Genomic DNA, 21,736 nt, shown 5'->3' with positions numbered 1-21,736 from the left:
TTAAAACAAAACATAGAGACCCCACCCTGTTTCAATTTTCGCCTGTTCCCTTTTCATAGACCCCTCAGGTTGGGACCCTATTAAAATAGGGTCCCGACCCTGTTCCATTTTCAATTTCCCTTGAGGCTAGAGTGACCCAAGACTTTTTTCCCCATGTTCAATTCCCCTTGAGGCTAGAGTGACCCAAGACTTTTTCCCCATGTTCAATTCCCCTTGAGGCTAGAGTGACCCATGATTTTTTCCCATGTTAAATTTCCATTGAGGCTAGAGTGACCCAGGGGGGTCCTGTAATGCTAATTCTCATTGAGGCTAGGGTGACCCCATTCACTACTCATGTATCATTTCAAATAATAAAGTTGTATATTCTTTTAGTGATAATAAACTTGTACACACAAGAAGTTTTAAAACTTCTCGTAGGTCGGTGGTTCTTCCTCCACCAGTTATACTGGCCGCCATATATAGTCCATCTTGTGCTGAAAAATGGCGTTAAACCCTAGAACAACAAAAACAAAACTTATGACAATGTAGAAATGTTTATCATTTAGTAAATAACATGCCTTCCTGAAATATTTATGAATCCTTTACTTTTAGATAGACGGTCAAAATAAAATCTATTGGTGATGCAACTTTTGTATTTTTGTAAAGAAGTTTTCACCGTTTTGGAATCATTGTTTCCTTTATATTTTTATTGGCAACCATATCACTGCGATATTAGGTAGTTTGTGTCCCAGCATCACAAACAGGGGTCGCTCTATATATAATGGCCTCTTCTGGTATCTACAAAACGAATAAGAAGACATAAATGTGTTACATATCGCATTTGAATTATGTGCGAGATTTATAAGTTTGCTTACTCGCTTTTATTTATACACTTAAAAAGAAATATCTAAATAAATATTAAATAAGCTGAGCAGCAGAGAGGGTGAACAGACCACTTAAGGGAGTGGTCACCCTTGTGTTTGGACCCAAAAAAATAGTGACCCTTCATAGAGGTCAATTACCACGTCTACGATTATTGTTTGTCCCAAACAGAATTGTAGACGAGCCCTCTCTGCTGCTATCAGTCTTGGGAATCATCATCTGAATCATGGGAATCTTCATCTGAATCATGGGAATTTGTTCTATGTTTCAAGTAATATTCAAGTTCTGATGGTGGTTTTTCTATTTTTGGATTTATGTTCTTTCTGTGTTTATAATATATCATCAAACTTCTGTATCGATCTCCACCGCAATTTTTACAAATCTGATATAATCCTCTAACGCCGTTGTTACATCCAACACAACTTCGTGGACCAGCATGAGGATTTTTCTTTATAAGATAATTATGTTTCTTGCAATATTCTCCACGGCATTTTTTATTACAATTGTTAGTGGTTCCTTGATGTAACCACGCACAGTTGTTCATTATATTAATGATATCTATTTAATTCAATTTAATTTTATCATCACCCCTCTCTGCTGCTCCTCTTCTGCTGATATTAATTAAATTATTATGTTATAATAAAATGATACATCCAGAATCTCATACTGCAAGAACAGCTCGAGAACGATTAGAAGCAATTAAAAAATTTCTTCCTGTCAAAGACTCATTTAGAAAAAATCTACAAGCGCAGCAAGAAGCACGAGTTGAGTACGAAGAGGACACTAAAAAACTGTTTAAGCCCGTCACTGCAGCTACTGAGAAAGTTACGACAGTCATCAAAGAAGATCTTCTTCCGGTATCAAAACAAACTGCGGCGCAGGCTGAAAAAATAGCAAGAAGAACTAAACAGGCAAAGAAGATTTTACGAGATCTTCCACCTGGCATAGCCAGGGAAATAGCTGCGGCTCAGCCTCCACCTGTTGGTGAGGAAATACTTGAAGAAATTGGACAACTTCGTGCTGAGATAGGTGATATGAAAGATGATGAAGGAAGAACGATTATGCTGAGCAATAAATTTACCAAGGTGGGTATCAAATTCATAAAAAAAATTAAGGATATTAATACGTTATCAAAACTTGCAGTAGCAAGTTTTAATAAAAAAGAAGAACTTTTAAGACCTGAATATAGTTCCACTCGTATTAGTGATCCTGAAATCTGGTATAAATGGATATATCGTATATATTACAATAAAGATAGAGTTTACTCTAGTGATGAGGTATATAATGATTATCGCAGAAACATAGACATGTATCTTGCACAAAAAGGATCAGAAGTATCACAATCTCTCAGAACAATAAGTGAGGAAGAAGAAGAAGAAGTATCACCCTCAAGACTATTTAAGAAAACAACGGAAAAAAGATCACCCTTAAGACTATTTAAGAAATCAGAAGAAGAAGGAGCTACTGGCAGTGGTCTGGGAAATAATTTTATTTGTCCTGATAATATCCTCAATGACGTGTCACGGTTAGAAGTTCTCATAGGAGGAAAACGTGCCGGAAATAATTCACCAGAAATAACCAATGAAGCAGCTGATATTTGTCGGCGACTATTTCAAGGTGGTATCATGGATATTGGCGTTTACCGAGAACTTATTGATGAGCTCGTTGATGATTAGTCACCGCGATTAGATAAATGGTAAATAAAATAAGATGATTGTGCATGATAATCATCGTAAACCTGTACAGGTTAGAGCGGTAAACTCACGATTACCAATCTATAGTGTTATTTACGGAAATGGACTTGGTGATGTCATTCAGGGATTATTTACAAGGATAGCTCCAAAAGTAGCACCTGTTGCAAAACAATTATCGATGAAGGCTATTGATATTGTTCGTGATAAAGCTCCTGGTGCAATTGTCAATGTTGCTGGTAAGGCGTTCTCGGCGATCAAGGAAAGACTAGCACGATTATTGCGACGAAAACAACAATCACCGGTGAAACTGGCAAGTACTGAGGTGATGCCCGCAGACGTAAGTAAAATAATAAATCAGGCTACAAATCAAAAACTAGCGGCGATATCTGAAGAAGCAGAAAAAAAATATAACAGCAAATTTAATAGCAGGAGGCGGTCTTCGTCGACGATGATCATCATTTGAAAAATGGTAACTATAATAAAAATGTTCAGGCGCGAATCAGACCCAGCATTTGATATGGAGGCACCTGTCCTTAAGTATGAATCTATACGTGATTATCAATTTTATTCCTATGACGCAAGACTACCAAGTCAGCGAGGGAGAATCGAATTACAGGTTCATGATACAAGTAGGTATTTCTTGCCCGCTGAGGCGTTTATTGAAGTAGAAGGTATACTTGTAAAGGGGGATGATACGGCATATGGTGCCAATTTGCGTGTTGGTTTTGTCAACAACGGAATTATGGCACTGTTTGATAGCGCCACATACATGATTGATGGGAAAAATATTGAATCAATTCAGAAGGATGTTGATGTTGCTACAACAATAATTGGTCTGGCGAGATATTCTGACGACTTTACAAGATCAGCTGGTCCAACAATGATGTTTGCCAAGGATATCACCGACAACGCCAACCATAATCAGTATATCAAGTTACTTTCACCACAAAATATTTCTGTTGCTAATCAGGCAGAAGCTGCCAACCCCGATCGTGAAACTAGACCAGCAGGTGATTTTGAAATCATAAAAGATATTGCCACGACTTACAACCTGGGATTTGCAGCACGCCGGACGGCGCTGTCAGGAGATAATAGAAATTTTTCGTGTGCAATTCCATTATCTCACATCTTTGGATTTTGCAGAAATGTTAGAAAAGTCATCTTTGGAGCTAAACACACAATTGTGCTCGTAAGAAAAGGTGATGATAATGATGCAATCTGGCGAGATGCTGGTGTTGCTGATGCTGGTAAAGTAGATATAACAAAACTTTCATTGTGGATGCCAGTAATAACTCCATCTATTACTGAGGAACAAAAATTACTATCTTTTATGGATCAAGGCGGTAAATCATTGCTATCATGGTTAACAGTAACCACAGATGCTGCTCAAAGCAATATTAATGGTTTATTTACATGGCATATAGCATCACAACAGGGTGTTTCTGCACCACGACATATTTTTATTGCATTGCAAAATATTGACCGGATAAATGATCAAGAACGTTCACATATGATATTTGATAACCTTGGAGTTAATGAAGTTTCCTTACGGATAAATGGACATCAAGAACCAACAGAAAATATACAACTAAATTATGCACAAAATCATGTAGCGCGCGCATATCATCGTTTAATGTCATTCATGGGACGTGATCAAAATATAGATACCGGTTTGCAAATATCACAACTAGATTTTAGAGGTCTATATCCGATTTATTATTTTTCACTAGAACATCTTCATTTATCCAAACAATCTGTTGTTGATATACACTTTCGAGCTCATGTTACTAACCCGCCAGGTGCTGGTGCCTTTTACAGAGCGATCGCGGTCATACTTAGCGACAAAGCCATGTTACTTGAAGGTGGCAGTGGTCGAATGAGGTTCGTTGATGCACCGGTGGAAAATATTTAATCGTGTTATTTAGAAAAATATTATTTATATAAAAATGTCGTATAGTCATGTTAATGTTACTCTGACTCCCGGTCAGGTAAAAAAGCTTCAATCAAAAACCGCCAACAAATGCGGAACTAAAATATCACTAAAACGAGATCATATTAGTGGTGGTCTAAACAAATTATCGCTGACAAATAATCAGATTAAACATTTCAATACAGCCCTAGAATCAAAAACTGGAGTTCAATTCCATCTCTCCCCGAGCGCCATCAAAGACATGGTTAAAACGGGTGGTATATTTCCACTACTCGCGGATATTCCGGCATTAATAGCTGCAGCTGCTCCAGCCGTAGCAAAAGCAGCCGCGTTAGGTGCTGTTGGAACAGCCGCTGAAATGGCACTAAAGAAAGCAACAGGGCAAGGATACAAAAAAAAGGGGCCCGGCTTAAGATTGCCAGGATCTCGTTGGGGGAGAGGCCTAAGGCTTCCAGGATCACTTCGTTAGACGTTCCAGCATCAAATTTTGATTTACTTAATGCTGCTAAAAAAATTAAAAATATCTGCCTTTAGAGGTGTTTTTATGCTAGATCAATTACCGAAACAACCAAACAAACTAGAAACAAGTATTATTAATCTTGACAAACGTTCCGGACCCGGTACTCATTGGGTATCATACGCGGTTGACCCGCGTGGAATTGTTTATTTTGATTCGTACGGGTTAGCTCCACCTGTTGAATTTATCAAGTATGTCGCACCACTCCACGCAACAACCTCTGGTTGTACAGTTTGGTATTCAACGCTACCCACACAAACAATGACAGATCCGCCAATATGCGGCCGTGAAGTAATTAATGTACTCGACGCTATATCAAAATCATCCAGGCCGCCACATAAAGTCGTGCACGATTATACAAGCAACCGATTTGTTGCGCGTAAGGAGTTTTAAACAACGGGTCTTATTATAATGGTTGATATTTACGGAAGATCTTCTTCACGCGTTAAGAAAAAGTCCGGCGACGTTGATCTGTCGAAGTATGTGACTAAGGATGACCTCGCTGATATCATGAACCTGGCTGGAGTTGACCCAGATGAAGTTGTTATTTTTCAAGATCGATATGGTAAACTAAAAACCAGCAATATCAAATGGAATGATATAGTTCGACGAGTACTTGGTGCAGTTACAGATAATATTCCCGTGTTTACTGATGGTGGTAGAATCAGAGATTCAAGTATGTCACTTAAAACCATCAGAGATGAAATTGCAAAAAGTGTTGCTAATCGCGTGAGAAACACCGGTGACACAATGATGGGTGAACTCAGCATGAACGGGAACAAAATAGTAGTTTTAAGAGATCCAACATCTGACGAAGACGCAGCAACAAAAAAATACGTCGACGTCAACTATGGCACCGTAGACGGTAAATTATCCACGTTACGGGCTGAGTATGACGTTCACGCAGGAGCTTTTGGAAGATTTCGAAGAAATTTTCAAAAAATCGATGATGCCATGGATAAATTCTTCGGTACTCCACGCGCCATTGACATGAAACTTTCTGATATCAAAACTAACCTAGGCACGATCAAACGAACACAGCTAGACATCTCAGCGGGAATTCCTGAGATTATCAATAAAACCAGTCTGATTAAAATTCCAGCTGAAATAACTCCCGGGCATATCACAAACATCGTATGCACGGTATCATCGGGATTTGCAACATGGTCGCAGCAAAATAATACTATCAAATATACCGCAACAGTCACTGGCGTGTATAGGCTGTCTGTGTTTAGTGCTGCAAAATTTGAAATATTTACAACGTTTCCATGGCGTCATTCCACCGACAGGTTTTCCGGGGTTGTATCTGTTGTATTAAATAGCGGAACCGAAGAAATATTTATTCTGGAAGCAGATGATAAGAAATTAACCGCAACATCCTTCTGGTGGTGTTTGGAATTTGTAGCTGAAACACCTCAATTGGTTACTGCATAAAAATATATATGGACGGTGCACAATACAGGTACAATCAAGCACGTGAATGGCAGGCGGCGCTAAAAGATCAAGTTGATCAATATACAGTAAAAGTAAAAAAAATATCGACGACGATTGGTTATCGTTGATGTGATTGTTTATTCAGTATCCGCTGTTGTTGCTGGAACCGGTGTAATATTATCAGCGTTGACAACGATGGCACCAGTAGCTGTAACTATTTGTATTTCAGCAGCAACAACTATTGCAGGTGTGCTTGATATCATCACAAAAAAAATATGTACTTGTACGAACGAAAAATTATCCGATTACAAAATAAAATTACATACAGCGACGGTAGTAAAATTACATACAGCGACGGTAACATACTCGAAATTATCCTCGTTGTTATCAGCGAGTCTCAGTGATGGAATTATATCTGATTTCGAGTTTTCAATGATAACCAAAATATACGACGAAGGTATTAAAGATACAAGTATCAATAATGACAGAATTACTCCAGCAGATCGTGACCAACACAACTCCGCCAAAGATAACGATGATCTCGGTAAGTTCAATTAATCCTGAATTTAGTATTAATTTTCCCACTGCAATTCCAGTAAAAGAAATAGCACTAGCACAATTACGAGTATATTACAGCTGGCCAAATATCAGATCAAAATCATTTAATGGTACACCAGCAAATAATTCGCTCGTATTTGCTAACAACAAAATACCGATGGAACACCTGACTGGGTTGTTGTTGGAATACCAACCGGCAGTTACGAGATTGAAGAGATCAGTGAGGAATTTGCGCGTAGAATAAAATCAATAACGGGAAAAGAATCAAAAATATCAATTAATGTTCATGAACCCACCCTGTCCTCGACGACTGAAATAAACTCGCCTGATTATGCTGTTGATATTTATCAATCCACGATAAGATCCGTACTCGGTTGGCCTGAAATATCACCACCGATAACACCGATACCACCAGAACCGAAAAAGTCTGATTATGTCACGGATAGACAATCATATCATGAAATTAATCCATCATACGGGGAAGAACTACGTATTTTAAAAAATAAATCAATGCTCGGCAAGGTTTTAATTCACGATTTTGATGAGTTATGGGCTTTTAACAATTCCGGGGAAAAAGCAAATATTTTTGCTATTTATCGGAGTGAGATTATTAAATATTTTCAGGAAATCAATCAAGAATGTAAAAAAACAACTAGATCAACTGAATCAATATTTTAACGAACATATTTTTGACATATCAGCGTCATTGCGTGAAAAAATCATCACGCGTGTGGAAATATTAAATCAGCTTATATCAGATATGGAATATATTAATAACCGAATAGTTCAGGCGATGCTTAGTTTAGAATTTTCTGAAGGAACTCATCAAAAAATATGGTTAGATAAATATAAATTAACAGAAGCCGATGTACCAAATTTTAAATTTCCTGAGTATAGTGTAACCGAGTTAAGAAAATCTGTCAGTGATGTCATTGATGAGTTTTTTCCTAAAATACTCGATGCATGCAGAAAATTAATTCCACCAGCAGCTGTTCTTAGACATGATAATGATCCACACGGCGGCGGAAGACACATATCTCCGGGAATCGTTAATATAACACCGACGGTCGCGGTCAATCTGGTTTGTGACGTAATCGATGGCAGCTATCAAATAGATCTCGGAAGATCAAATCAGGCTCAACAAGGATACATCCTGTACACGTTCACACCACAAGTTCCCCCTGGAAGTTTAATCGTGCAAGAACCAACTAATTCCGTGTATTTGCGGTGTCACAATAATATGTTAACACGAATCAATTTTAAACTCACAGACCACCTTAATCGCTTAATTGACATACGTGAAGAAGAACTTGTAATAAATCTGTATGTAAAGTCGTAAGACTTGTCGTAAGACTTTTATCGTAGATCTTTATGTAATGGAGGGTTTACCAACTCACCCATCAGAGTTATAAATAAATAATAATTCAGAAATAAAATAATAATTCAGAAATAAATAATTTGTAAAATTAAGAAATTTGTACAATTTTATGTTTTTGATGGGGTAAATGGTACTCAAATTAAGAAATTTGTACAATTTTGTAAATTTGATGGGGTAAATGGTACTCAAATTAAGAAATTTGTACAATTTTATGTTTTTGATGGGGTAAATGGTAGTCAAAATTAAGAAATTTGTACAATTTTGTTAAATTTCAGTAAAAAAAAACAAATTAATTCAGTAAATAAATAAGTTAATTCAGAAATAAATAAATTAATTCAGAAATAAATAATTTGTAAAATTAAGAAATTTGTACAATTTTATGTTTTTGATGGGGTAAATGGTAGTCAACATTAAGAAATTTGTACAATTTTATGTTTTTGATGGGGTAAATGGTACTCAAATTAAGAAATTTGTACAATTTTATGTTTTTGATGGGGTAAATGGTAGTCAAAATTAAAAAATTTGTACAATTTTGTTAAATTTCAGTAAAAAAAAAACAAATTAATTCAGTAAATAAATAAATTAATTCAGAAATAATAAATAAGGATCTTTGATTCTAAGTACCAAGTAGCCCATCAAAATTGCAAATTGCATGAATAAGAATCTTCGATTCTAAGTACCAACTAACCCATGAAATTCAGAAATAATATTTCTGATCAAAGATCTCAGTCATCTTCATCGGAATTACTACTCTGGATCGTTTCACCAGTAACGAAATTACTCTCTAACATAATTTTTCTTAATAGTCTTATGCGAGTACTAATCGTTTTCTTTGCCTCATACTCGTGGGATAATAACGATTTAATTCTTTCTACGGCGGCAGAGAGAGGAACGAACTCCTTCACATGATCATCTTCTACGGTAGCTAGCGACTGAAACATTGCCGCCTGAATCCGTTTCATGAGCCTGTATTCAGATGATAGTGTGTGTGTCCCCTGGGTTTTACGTTCTTGTAAAATCTCAAAGTCAGAAACTATTTTTTCAGGATTTAGTTCATCAGATATATTAATTCCATCTTTTTTCAATTTTTTAATAGCAACAATTACATCATTGATATTTTCATGGTTCATTATATAATATATAAATCTTCAAAATAAAAAAAAATATCCCTAGAACACCTATCGAGTGTTTAGCCAGTTCGTCGGGATGTTTCAGGGACAGCACAACATATACAATGAAATGGTTATATACAATGAAATGGATATATACAATGAAATGGTTATATACAATGAAATGGTTATATACAATGAAATGGATATATACAATGAAATGGTTATATACAATGAATGAAGAGCCCCTATCGAGTGTATTAGCGAGCTCAGATTATGAATTGGACGGCACAAACATATAACTAACTAAGGAAATGGTTATATACAATGAAATGGTTATATACAATGAATGAAGAGCCCCTATCGAGTGTATTAGCGAGCTCAGATTATGAATTGGACGGCACAAACATATAACTAACTAAGGAAATGGATATATACAATGAAATGGATATATACAATGAATGAAAAGCCCCTATCGAGTGTATTAGCGAGCTCAGATTATGCATTGGACGGCACAAACATATAACTTAACTAAGGACAGTACAAACATACACGCTCAGCAAAAACCCACCCACAATAATTAATCCAGTGGGTGATACGAAAATATGTATCACCCACAAGTCAATATTGTGGGTGGGAATTTTGCTGAGCGGGGGGGGTTTTGCGGTTCCCCCCCACTATTATAAAAATCGCAATTATGCGTACAAAACCGACAAATTGTCAGCCATGGGGGTTTGATCCTGGACCGCGAGCGTCACAGTCCAATACCATACTGATTGAGCTATCAAACCTTGTTACGAACATATGTTTTGGAAGTTAATATATAGTTAGCTATATAGCTAAGGAACCAATATTTACACTAAACAGCGGTTTCTGAATAATAACAGTTTCTGTATTTATAACAGTTTCTGAATAATAACAGTTTCTGAATAATAACAGTTTCTGTATTTATAACAGCGGTTTCTGAATAACAACAGTTTCTGTATTTATAACAGCATTTTTCCTAAGCAGACTGCGAATCAATAATAACGGTGGCATGAACACACCTGCAGATCGATTACCATGACAACGGTTTCTGTTCTACACACAGCTTCCTGCGGATCAATAACATTGTCATGATCTCTCGTAATGTTGTATGATGGGAAATATTTAAAAACCATAAATAATACTTCTACGAGTAATTAATTACGATGTAATTAGTTAAACTGACTAATTACGATCATAAAAAATCAAAAATCTACGAAGAAAACTATATATTACAAAGTAATCTCCCTTTTATATAATCAAAAATTCAGTAGTGTATGGAGGACCTACTGTGACATAAATTAAAAAAATTAATTCAATGTGGTGATGATAGTTAATAATGTGGTGATGATAATTATTGATACTGAAAGATGATTTTCTGCTTATATTTTTTCGATAAAGCTGTTTTATATATATTTTCTGCCACTCTTTGTACTGATTGCGAGTGGATATCAAAATATTTTGCAGCTGAATGCATTGAACGAAATATTATTTCTTCACCAGTTTCTATATTTGTGGAAATTACCGCCCTCTTTCCGATTGTCTTACATCTTCCTGTATTACCGCGCGTATTATTCTCGCTGTATGTGACAACACGAAGGTTGGATAAATTATTGTTTTGAGGATTTCCATCAATATGATCAATAACAAGACCGTCATTGATCATCCCATTATGACATTCATACGTAAATCTATGACACAGATAATGTTTCTTTCCAATTGTAAATCAAAGATAACCAAAATTATTAATATAACCAACTTGTCTCTTCAACTTGCAGTGTCTGATGATACCATTAATATTTGATTCATAGTTTGTTATGACAGGATGTGGGACAAATATATTTTGCTCCATTATAATAATATTATACGTTTAAATCCTTGTTTGTCTGAAATCTTGATATATAATCCCTCACGGATTTTATAGCGTTTTCACCGCTATTATTTTTTTTGTCATAATATCTTTTAAGTTCTCTGAACCGTTTTCCGCCGCACTTTCCACATAATTCTGTTTTTCCTCGCACTCCAATACCACACCGTAGACATGGTATTGGTCCTAGACTTCCTCGTCGTATGTTTTGTGAGTGCATCCAACAAAATTCCTTTCTACAGGATTTGTTGCATCGATTTACTGAGCCGATCATCAACCATCTGCATTGAGACATTGTATATATATATATATATAATTTTCTTTATTTAAATATTTGTTTTAATTATATGAACGAGTTTGAGAGATTATCCCAAACTAGGCCTGTTAAATATAAATTCAACCTTGACAGATTATCTTCTGACTTGCCAGTGCGAGATTTGGTTGATCCGAAAAATAAAAGTTTGATCTCGAAAATTCACGACGCCAAGAAAGAATTTTACACGGATGGTGCATCTCATACATGGTCAACGTTCAAGATCATACGCCCTGACGGAGTCAAGAAAGCTGACAAAGTCAGTGTCGACAAAGTCACGGACGCCACAATGAACGACAAGCGAGCGGCAACTATCATTAACTACATCGCTGAATAGGAGGGCAATCAAAAATATTTCTTCAGAGTAAAATTTATTGTATTAACAGAAACAGGTAGTTGGATTATCCGTGACAAATATGATCCTGTCCTTGGCAATAATAAAACTATCATATTAAGTAAAAATTCCAGACCGGGTCTACTGACGGGTATTGACAAACCGTATTATGAACGAGCGTATCCTGTAACAGCGGTTATTTATGGAATTTATGAGATAAATAAAAAACCCAACGTTGATAAACTAGCGCCGATGAAATTTTCAAGGTTAAATTGTGTAGCCGAACGAGTAATAGAACACTTTACAAACGTGATGCGTGGAAATGGATTAACTGATTTAAGGCGTGAAAAAATAAACTCGTGGGCTGATTCGGTTAAGGATACCGGTGCTACAATAAAAGATGTTGCTGAGTTAGGAAAAATATTAAAATTTCCAATAACTGTGGCGACAATAACGGGAGAAGTACTGTACCAGTCGAAATATAAATCGAAGGGAGCTCCAATAAATATTATCGATCATAACGCGCACGCATGGACTAACGCAGTAACAATATTTCCACGTGATCGAACTGTTAGATTTTACCCCACAGATAGTATGTTTGATTTTATTAAAGAAATAAGTAAAACCGATCCTGTATCGGTATGGTTATTTGAAAGTAATGAGGAGGGTGAATTTGATCAGTTTGTCAAACCGAACGGTGAAATATATCGAACAGAATCCCTCCATGACGAGATGAAAAATCTTGCGACGTTTTTCAAGTACAAGCACGCGGAAAATACTGACAAATTACTAACTAATTGTTTTACCGTTCCATCTGTTGCGGCTCATTTCGCCAGAGAACGAAATTCATGGAAACCAACACGATTTGATTTACTCGAGGACGTACGCGCAAGTTGCGTCGAATATGGACATGGCGGATTATGGAATACCAAATATAATTACAATGATGTTATTTCGGTTGATATGGTTGCATGTTATCCAGGAAGTTTTCTGGGATACGGAGATTGTTCTGTGTACTTTGAAAGATTCGGTCACCCTACAAACGAGATGACGCGAGTGGCAATTAATGGACCATTACCTGATTTTGATCTGACTGGATTCGCCTGTATTGAATCATTCGACTTTAACGAAAATCTTCACAAGATTTGTTATGTTTGGTTTGGCAGACATTTTTGTGAAAAACGTTGGGCACCTATAGTTTTGTTGCGATATATGCTAGATTGTGCGATACTGACATCGTTGGTGGTCAGTGAGGCAATTATATCATATCATGCACAGACCAAAGTTTGGTTGCCCATGTCAGATTCTGAAGTTATTAGCGAGTTTAAGGATGTTTCCGAAGATGATATTCCTAATAAACTCAAAACCGCAAAAGATCTCGGTAGAAAAATTATAGGTAAATTTACTCAAGGTGGTGCATATGATTATAAAAGACATCTCGCACGATTAATTTTAGATGATGCCGAGTACGATTTTATAATCGCTGATACAACGGCGAAAAATACATTTGTAAATCGAGAGTGTTTATTTATCCGACGGAACAAAATTAGGTACGATCGTTAGTTACATAAATGACGTATCCCCGCAATATACTCATCTAAGATCTTCCATGTTGGCTTATGTTTCTATAAATTTATTATCGATGATTAATAGATTTCCTGAGACCGCAGTCAGAGTCGCAACAGACTCATTTTATATTTCAAGTAAATATTTAGAACCTGTTATGAAATTTACAAGTAATGATGAACGATGTGGTTCGTGGAGAATAAAAAAGGAACTATTACACAATTACACAGAATCAGCAGATGTTCCAGTGAGAGATTTTTATCGTGAGGGTAATAAAATATCAGAAATATCGAAAGCACCATCGTTGAGTGATCCAATAACCAGATATAAGACAGTATATCTCAATGGACCTGGTGGATGCGGCAAAACAACTCGAACGATTAATGTTTTTAGAAATTCAGATATAATCGTGCTGACACCCACACATAGACTTGCACGTGAGATGAAACAGCGGCAAGTACAATCGTGTACGTATCATAGTTTCTTTCGGTGGCGCGGAGATACATGGACTCCTGAACGGATGGGAGAAAAATATATACCTAAAATAATTATTTGGGATGAGATATGCACGGTGTCATTGGATACATTAAAAATGTTTCTTGATTGGTTGTTGACAAAAAAATACCGCCATAATAATGTGTGGCGATCATGGTCAACCGCCGCCTTTTGTTGGACCATCTCCACATGATTGGTTAAAAAATTTCGTTGATTATTACGAAGAAATAGATGATGATCATAGAGCTCTTGATGCAAATTTGAAGGAGTTTAAAAAATTAATCAGATTACAATCAAACAAAATTCAGTGTGAAATAATACGTGGAGTGATCTTAGAGACCTCAATGAGTGATTTTTTGAAATTATGGAGACCCACCGATTTGATCGTAGCAAGTAGAAAAATAATCAGAGACGCTTTACAACAACAGTTATTTCAACTACATAAAGAAAAATACTCAGAATTACCCGTACCGTTGTGTTATAGACCATCAGATACACGAAAACAGAATATTAATGTTGATATTCCAGGACAGACTGAGAATCAAAATCTCGTATTAAATGATATTGTCGCTGTTGATATCAGTGTGGTCGAAGATGCAATACACGCTGACAAATCTCCATGGGTGTTGGGATACGCTATGACAATCCACTCGTCTCAGGGATTAACTATTTCTGATAAACGAGTCTGGATTGTAGACGATCGCATCGAGTGGTCAAATTTAGTTTATTTAGCGGTATCGAGGGTCAGAAATATATTTCAATTACGTAGAATTATAATTCCTGAAATTGTTGATAAATTTAACATCATCGATGATGATATAATAAGAAAAAAATTAATCGGATACAAACAATCTGACCAAAAAAATAAATGTGACTTTGATCTTGATGTTGAATTTATTATTGAGTTAAAACATCAGCAGAATAATCATTGCGCAAGTTGTAATTGTATAATGTTATGGCGATATTCGAGTAATGATTCAAGACAATTTACCGTAGATAGAAAAGATAATAGTCGCGGTCATACACGAGAAAATACCATGTTAACCTGTCTTGAGTGTAATCGACGTAGAGGCGCTGGCACCCTTGGCGCTAGTGCTAGTTAAGTGATCGAAATCACCGGAGTGATTTTGGTGGTAGTTGTGTATCCGCGGGAATTATTTGTAGTTGTTCACGTGTAAATCCACGCTGAGGAGCAGCTGAATCTAATCTGTAGATTGCAGGTCTGGAAACGCCTACGTTTCTCCCGGTGGATCTTGTCACGGTAGATATTTTGTGTGTGGTAACACTCCAAATAGGATCAGTTGCTCTCGCTTTACCACCTTCAAGTTCACCAGGCTCATATAAATATCTGACTGTGACATCACCTAATATTTTTTGTTTTCCAACATCTTTTCGTTGTGTTGGTATATTTTTTTTTGTGACCGCGCTAATGGGTTTCATGTTGGTTGTTCGTGTGATCTCATTATTTAATGCAGCTATCACGCCTGGTAATCTTGCCACCCATTCGCGAGATCTTTTATCCTGAATAAATTCCCTCGCGTATTGATATCCAAATAACCGCTCAGCAAGTGTTCGATTAAATCGCTCAACAATTGCTTGATCACGGTGAATTGCAGTATGTCCTCGTCGTATTTTGGTATTATGTTGTTTCATCAACGATGATACTGGACCAAGAAATTCCTTACCAGGATCAACCTGTAGTAGCTGTGGCCATCGTAGACCACCTCGTGGTCCACCACCTCGTTGATAAATTCGTTCAAACGCATCGGCTACTTCAGATGATGTTTTCGCTGATAGCGGCTCTGCTTCTTTATATCTACTTGCAACATCAACTACGGTTAGCGCGTACTTGTACGTTTTTCCACGCACAGTATCATGCGGTAAAAACAGAATATCAGCTTGATGAACTTCATTAGGAACACTGACATCGAAATACGCGTACTGAATTTGTTTAGGACGTGGTAGATAAATTTGCCATATTGCTTGTTTAGATAACCACGTTTTAGCAGTAGAATGTTTAACCGCCGCTGCATCAGCGAGTTTACCAATTGCTGCTTTGCCTCTACAGTATCCTCTCGGTGAATAATAAATTGATTCCATTATTAATTACCAGCCCCAATCGCTAATTTACCTTTCATCGAGGATCTTACTAACCAATTAGCTAATGATTCTCTAATATTTTTATTTTTTATAGAATTTAATGAATGAATTAATTTTACATCTGCAATATGCCTATCTTGTAGATTTTGACTTTTATAAGCTACATCATGAGCATGACAAGCTCGATCAATAGCGTTTACTGGTTCCTCGCCTGGTTTTGGTTGATCTTGATCATCGAGCCTGATATCGAGTCGAGTACCAGGACCGCAATAATTATATCCTGGTAGATGTTTTTCCCCACTGTATTTAGCCCATGGAGTACCTGGAAACTTTGACATCAAATTAGCAATATCACCACCGCGCTTATTAGGTAAAAACGAAAATTTCTTTCTACCGCATATAGAACATTTTCCACCGTACGCTATTTTTTTGTTTTTTGTTATAACCGTAGCTAAATCAGTAGTTGGAGTTTTAACTTTACAGCGTAAACAATATAGATTCATGTTATAATATATATGGATATAATTGATTTCTCATCAACTCGGCAGCGAGAGCCAGTTAAGCATCATCCTGCGCTACCGAACTCCATCAGAATGATTATCATAGGACCATCTGGATCGGGTAAGACGCAATTATTACTTAATCTGATAATGAGATGGTTGAAATGGGATAAATTATATTTAGTAGCACCATCCGTTGATGATCAACGATGTTATGATGTACTTAAAGATTTCAATGAAAACGCACGATTACTGGATGAAGATAATGATGTTATAGAGTTTATAACCGATATTGATGAAGCACCATCCGTAGTTTCCATAGACGGATTTATTAATAATTTAGTTGTATACGACGATGTGATGCTAGATAGACAATCAAATCCAGCCAGAATATTTTCCCGAGGTAGACATAAAAATACAGACGTGATCTATGTTACTCAACGATATACACAAATTCCAAAGGTGATCAGAGACAACTGCAACATTTTAGTTGTGTTTAATGGCGTAGACACACACACGTTGCGAAATATTCATCAAACTTGGTGTGGTGGTGACATGGATATAATTAAATTCAAAAATTTCTTCTCACGAGCGCAAGCTACTCCGCATGGATTTATAACAATAAATTTACATGATCCAAGAACAAGATATCGTGTGGGTCTTGATAAAATATTTGGGTAACAGGGGAGCAGCAGAGAGGGGTGATGATAAAATTAAATTGAATTAAATAGATATCATTAATATAATGAACAACTGTGCGTGGTTACATCAAGGAACCACTAACAATTGTAATAAAAAATGCCGTGGAGAATATTGCAAGAAACATAATTATCTTATAAAGAAAAATCCTCATGCTGGTCCACGAAGTTGTGTTGGATGTAACAACGGCGTTAGAGGATTATATCAGATTTGTAAAAATTGCGGTGGAGATCGATACAGAAGTTTGATGATATATTATAAACACAGAAAGAACATAAATCCAAAAATAGAAAAACCACCATCAGAACTTGAATATTACTTGAAACATAGAACAAATTCCCATGATTCAGATGAAGATTCCCATGATTCAGATGATGATTCCCAAGACTGATAGCAGCAAACAATAATCGTAGACGTGGTAATTGACCTCTATGAAGGGTCACTATTTTTTTGGGTCCAAACACAAGGGTGACCACTCCCTTAAGTGGTCTGTTCACCCTCTCTGCTGCTAGCTGTCATTTGAACTGTAACATTGCCTTACTATGCAATATATTAACTGCAAATTTTGGTAATACATAAATTATACCCCATGGGTCCTACTACAAGTTTATCTTTTTGTATATAAACATCTTTGTACAGTTTTGCATATGAAGTCTATAGTAATCTACCATTATTTGGACACCTGCAACGATAATATTTGAAAATTCATTGTTAAATTGTTTATTTTCTTCTGATATCCGAGTTGATGGCGGGACCATAAGTACCCTCGCCCCTTGCACTAAGCAGGTCTGTATATAATTCTGAAATTTACAAATAAGTGAGGAGGCATGACTCCATATATATATATATATATATATATATATACTCTTTAAAGTTTGAGCTCCAGTGTACATCTTTTAATGTATTTATCTACATCCCCTGTGTTTCATTCTTGGATCCGCCCCTTGATCGCGGAACTGAAAGGCTTTGCATTACTAGCACATATATGGATTTAAACATCCTCCACTCCCCGATGTTAATCGAACATGTTCTAATTTCTAAATAGATGTAAATGATGAACCCGATTTGGTGTGTCACTGAGATAGGGTTGGAATGATTCGTCGTCGTTCTACTCCCGCCTACGAAATGTAGATACAAGTCCATCTTGCGATTTTGTCAGTAGTTTAAGTTCCCCTTCTACAAGCACGCACTTCTCGAAAACAAAAATCGTTTTGGAAATGGAATCCAAAATACACGTCATATGTTCACGATCTGAATATCTCCTATCGCTGTTACAAAGTCCAAAGCAACAATGTCTTGAAGCACCGCGATTTTTTTTGTTTTCGCTTTTCAAGGATGGAAGCAATCTTTTCAGTGTGTTCTGCCATTTATATTGTTGTACAAAAGCCGGTTTATTTGTCCTACATTCTGCAGCTGATAAATAGGCGTGCTATTTTTAGCAATTAACAGTGTCGATCGATATCTGCTATACATGGCGGCCAGTATTAATGGTGGAGGAAGAACCAGAAAATTCCCGGAAAGAACCACCGACCCCCGAGAAGCTACTGGCAAGCTTTCTCACATACCCACACTGGCCGAATCCAAGACTCAAATCAACGCAGACCTAGGTGAGATGGCATTGATCCGTAAACGAGAGCGCTTTAGACCACTCGGGACCCCTAAGATAAAAGTAATACACTGACTACGAACAGTGCAAAACAAGGATCTAGCTAGCCTAAGCGCTTTCGATTCTTAATGAGTATTTTTAATGACAAATACAAAACATAGACAAGACAAACAAATAAAACAGACAAATCGTTGTCTTTGTTAAACTTTACATGACTATGACTTGTTGGGGATGCTGACAAATATTTTATATTGACCTACAAATGAACGAGCTATAGCGTCATCTGTTATTTTATGTAAATTTATATATGTGCAAATTATATCCCGGATAATTGATTGTTATCGTTGTAATTAGAGGTTATTGGGTGACTAATAAGCAAGTTTGGAGAATTATTGAAAAGAGAATATGCCAGCTGCAAAAAGGTAATTTTATTAGTGAATGGTTGTCTTTTTCTAGTCTTCTTGATTTAAAACGCTTGGTTTCACTGTTCTAACGCGGCGTATCCAGTAAGATTCTTTTTCTTTCCTGGTTTCGGAACTCCATTTGGGGTTGTGAGCAATTGCTATAAGTGTTATATCACTGAAAGTATGGCCATGGAATGAGAAGTGTTCTGCGACTGGGCTCCGGTAGAGCTTCTTTGTCATCCAATCAGATCTATGAAGGTTGATCCTTTTGTGTGGTTTTTCAGTTTCTCAGACATACTGGAAGCTATAGATAAATTACATTCTCTGTTTTGCACGTTTTGTTTAATCAATGTATGTTCAGTTTTTCTCTAGTCACTGTGCTAAAAAAAAGTCCTGGTTTCTATCATCTGTTGGCAGGTTTTGCACCTTTTATCGCCACAAAAAATGTGACAATTGGATCTTCTCGGTAGATTACGATCACTATTTCATGAAAGTAAGTGAAGAAGAATACCAAGAGTATCAACGTGGGTACGGTGTGATACTGTTGATTGAAAAAAAAAATAGTTTGCTGGCGTTTGTGTAGTCTTTAAGCACCGCTGATTCTCGAAATAATAACGTATACTTTGTCGTCTTATCAAGATGTAGTATAAGGGCGATAACCTTATCCCTTGAATCCGAATATGAAGAAAAAAAACTGTTTTGTCATGTACTATGTACATTTAGAAAGCACTTAGACGGTTAGATGTTAGTGTATAATCTGACCGTTCCGGCGCTCAGAATTAAGGGGATAGTTTTATGACTGGTCGGCCTGATGTCAAGATAATGTGACTGGGTGGAACATCATTATACATGTCTGCGGCATGGTGACCACTCCTCCCCCCCCCCCCCGACCCTCTCCCTCATAGAATACTCTCACCAGATTAATTCGTAGTAAATGCATCTCTGTAGATCTGTTCACTTTTTTGCTTCGGCCACAAATGAGCATCAGAAAGAATGATTTCTTCTGACATTCCTACACAGGTCCTAACAGCAAAGTCGTACCATTCCTATTATGATTGTATTTGAAAATCGAAAGGGGTACTAGTTATGTTTTGTTTGTTTTTTGTTTTTCTAATGTTTCTTTCTTATCAGTCACAGAGTAAACAATTTGCCGTCTTTTGACATAATCGGATGGTGACATCAACGCTTATCCAGTGGTGCAGGAAACTAAATTGCTAAAAGTCATGAACCGTCCTCACAGTGGTGACAATATACCACACCGTCTGGCCGTTATATATGCGTGCAGTGTTTACGTCATACGTTTCTCAATAATTACAACAGCTGCCTCATGCTTTTAATTATATCATTAGACGATAAATCATTAATGCAATCATGACAACTGCACAATCAACTCAGAATGCCGATCAACAAGTGACAACTTGTCGACTCGATATCTAATTTAATTTTCTACAATAAAGGGCACGCTGTTTATGGTATAACCGTGTGCTGCTTGGAATGTTTGGTAACATAATACAAATATCCCACAATTAATATTAAAATAAAACATGATATATAATAACGATACATGCACCAGGTTTGGATTAGCTTGCTTATTTAAACATGTCACATTTGCACTTAATTATAGCCAATGTGTGGCTGGTATTTCGAACTACAGATGATGTCATCGATTAGCATATCATATTGTCGGACATTCTTGTTATGTAATAACACCTATAGAAAATTTTATCTCGAAATTTTATATCAGTATTTCTTTTACAAAATTCTGAGTTTTTTTGCAGTTACCAGAATTGTGTCAAAAATAAAAGCAAATGCAGCTTCAAATGTGTGTTACAGGCTAGTAACGCATTTTTCATTTCAATAACCGGTTTTTTGACTTAATAGTTGCATAAAATGAAGCTGAAAGAATAGCCAATCGGAACATACTCAGTTATTTCTTTAAGACAAAAGTATGCTCCAGGCGTATGTTGACGCAGTCATTCATAGAAAAATCATACATTATGTTGGCCCAAAATGACTTTGCAGAAACGAAACTGAAATCTGCTTGGACTGGGTCAGCTAGATTGACCGAAGACTTATAAATGAAAATGTATTCGTGCTTTATTACCTTCTCGCCCAATCCTATCTTAGTCAGTGTCTTAGGGTGTTCGATCTGCAGCTCACCACACACACTGTGCCATCGCCACTAAGTAGGTGCCCCCGTTGTATTGCGATTTAATATCCAATTTTGAATTTTACCGCAACTAGTAGGTCACGTCCTTTTGTTAAGAGTACGAAAATAGTTCCAAACAGTTGACTCCATTACTGTGTTTATTTGTATGACTTGCTAAGGTCATACTAATATATTTCT

Source organism: Sinohyriopsis cumingii, chromosome 8, assembly GCF_028554795.1.
Source record: "Sinohyriopsis cumingii isolate HCF-2022 chromosome 8, ASM2855479v2, whole genome shotgun sequence".
Taxonomy (NCBI): domain Eukaryota; kingdom Metazoa; phylum Mollusca; class Bivalvia; order Unionida; family Unionidae; genus Sinohyriopsis; species Sinohyriopsis cumingii.
Note: the sequence above shows the minus strand (reverse complement) of the source record.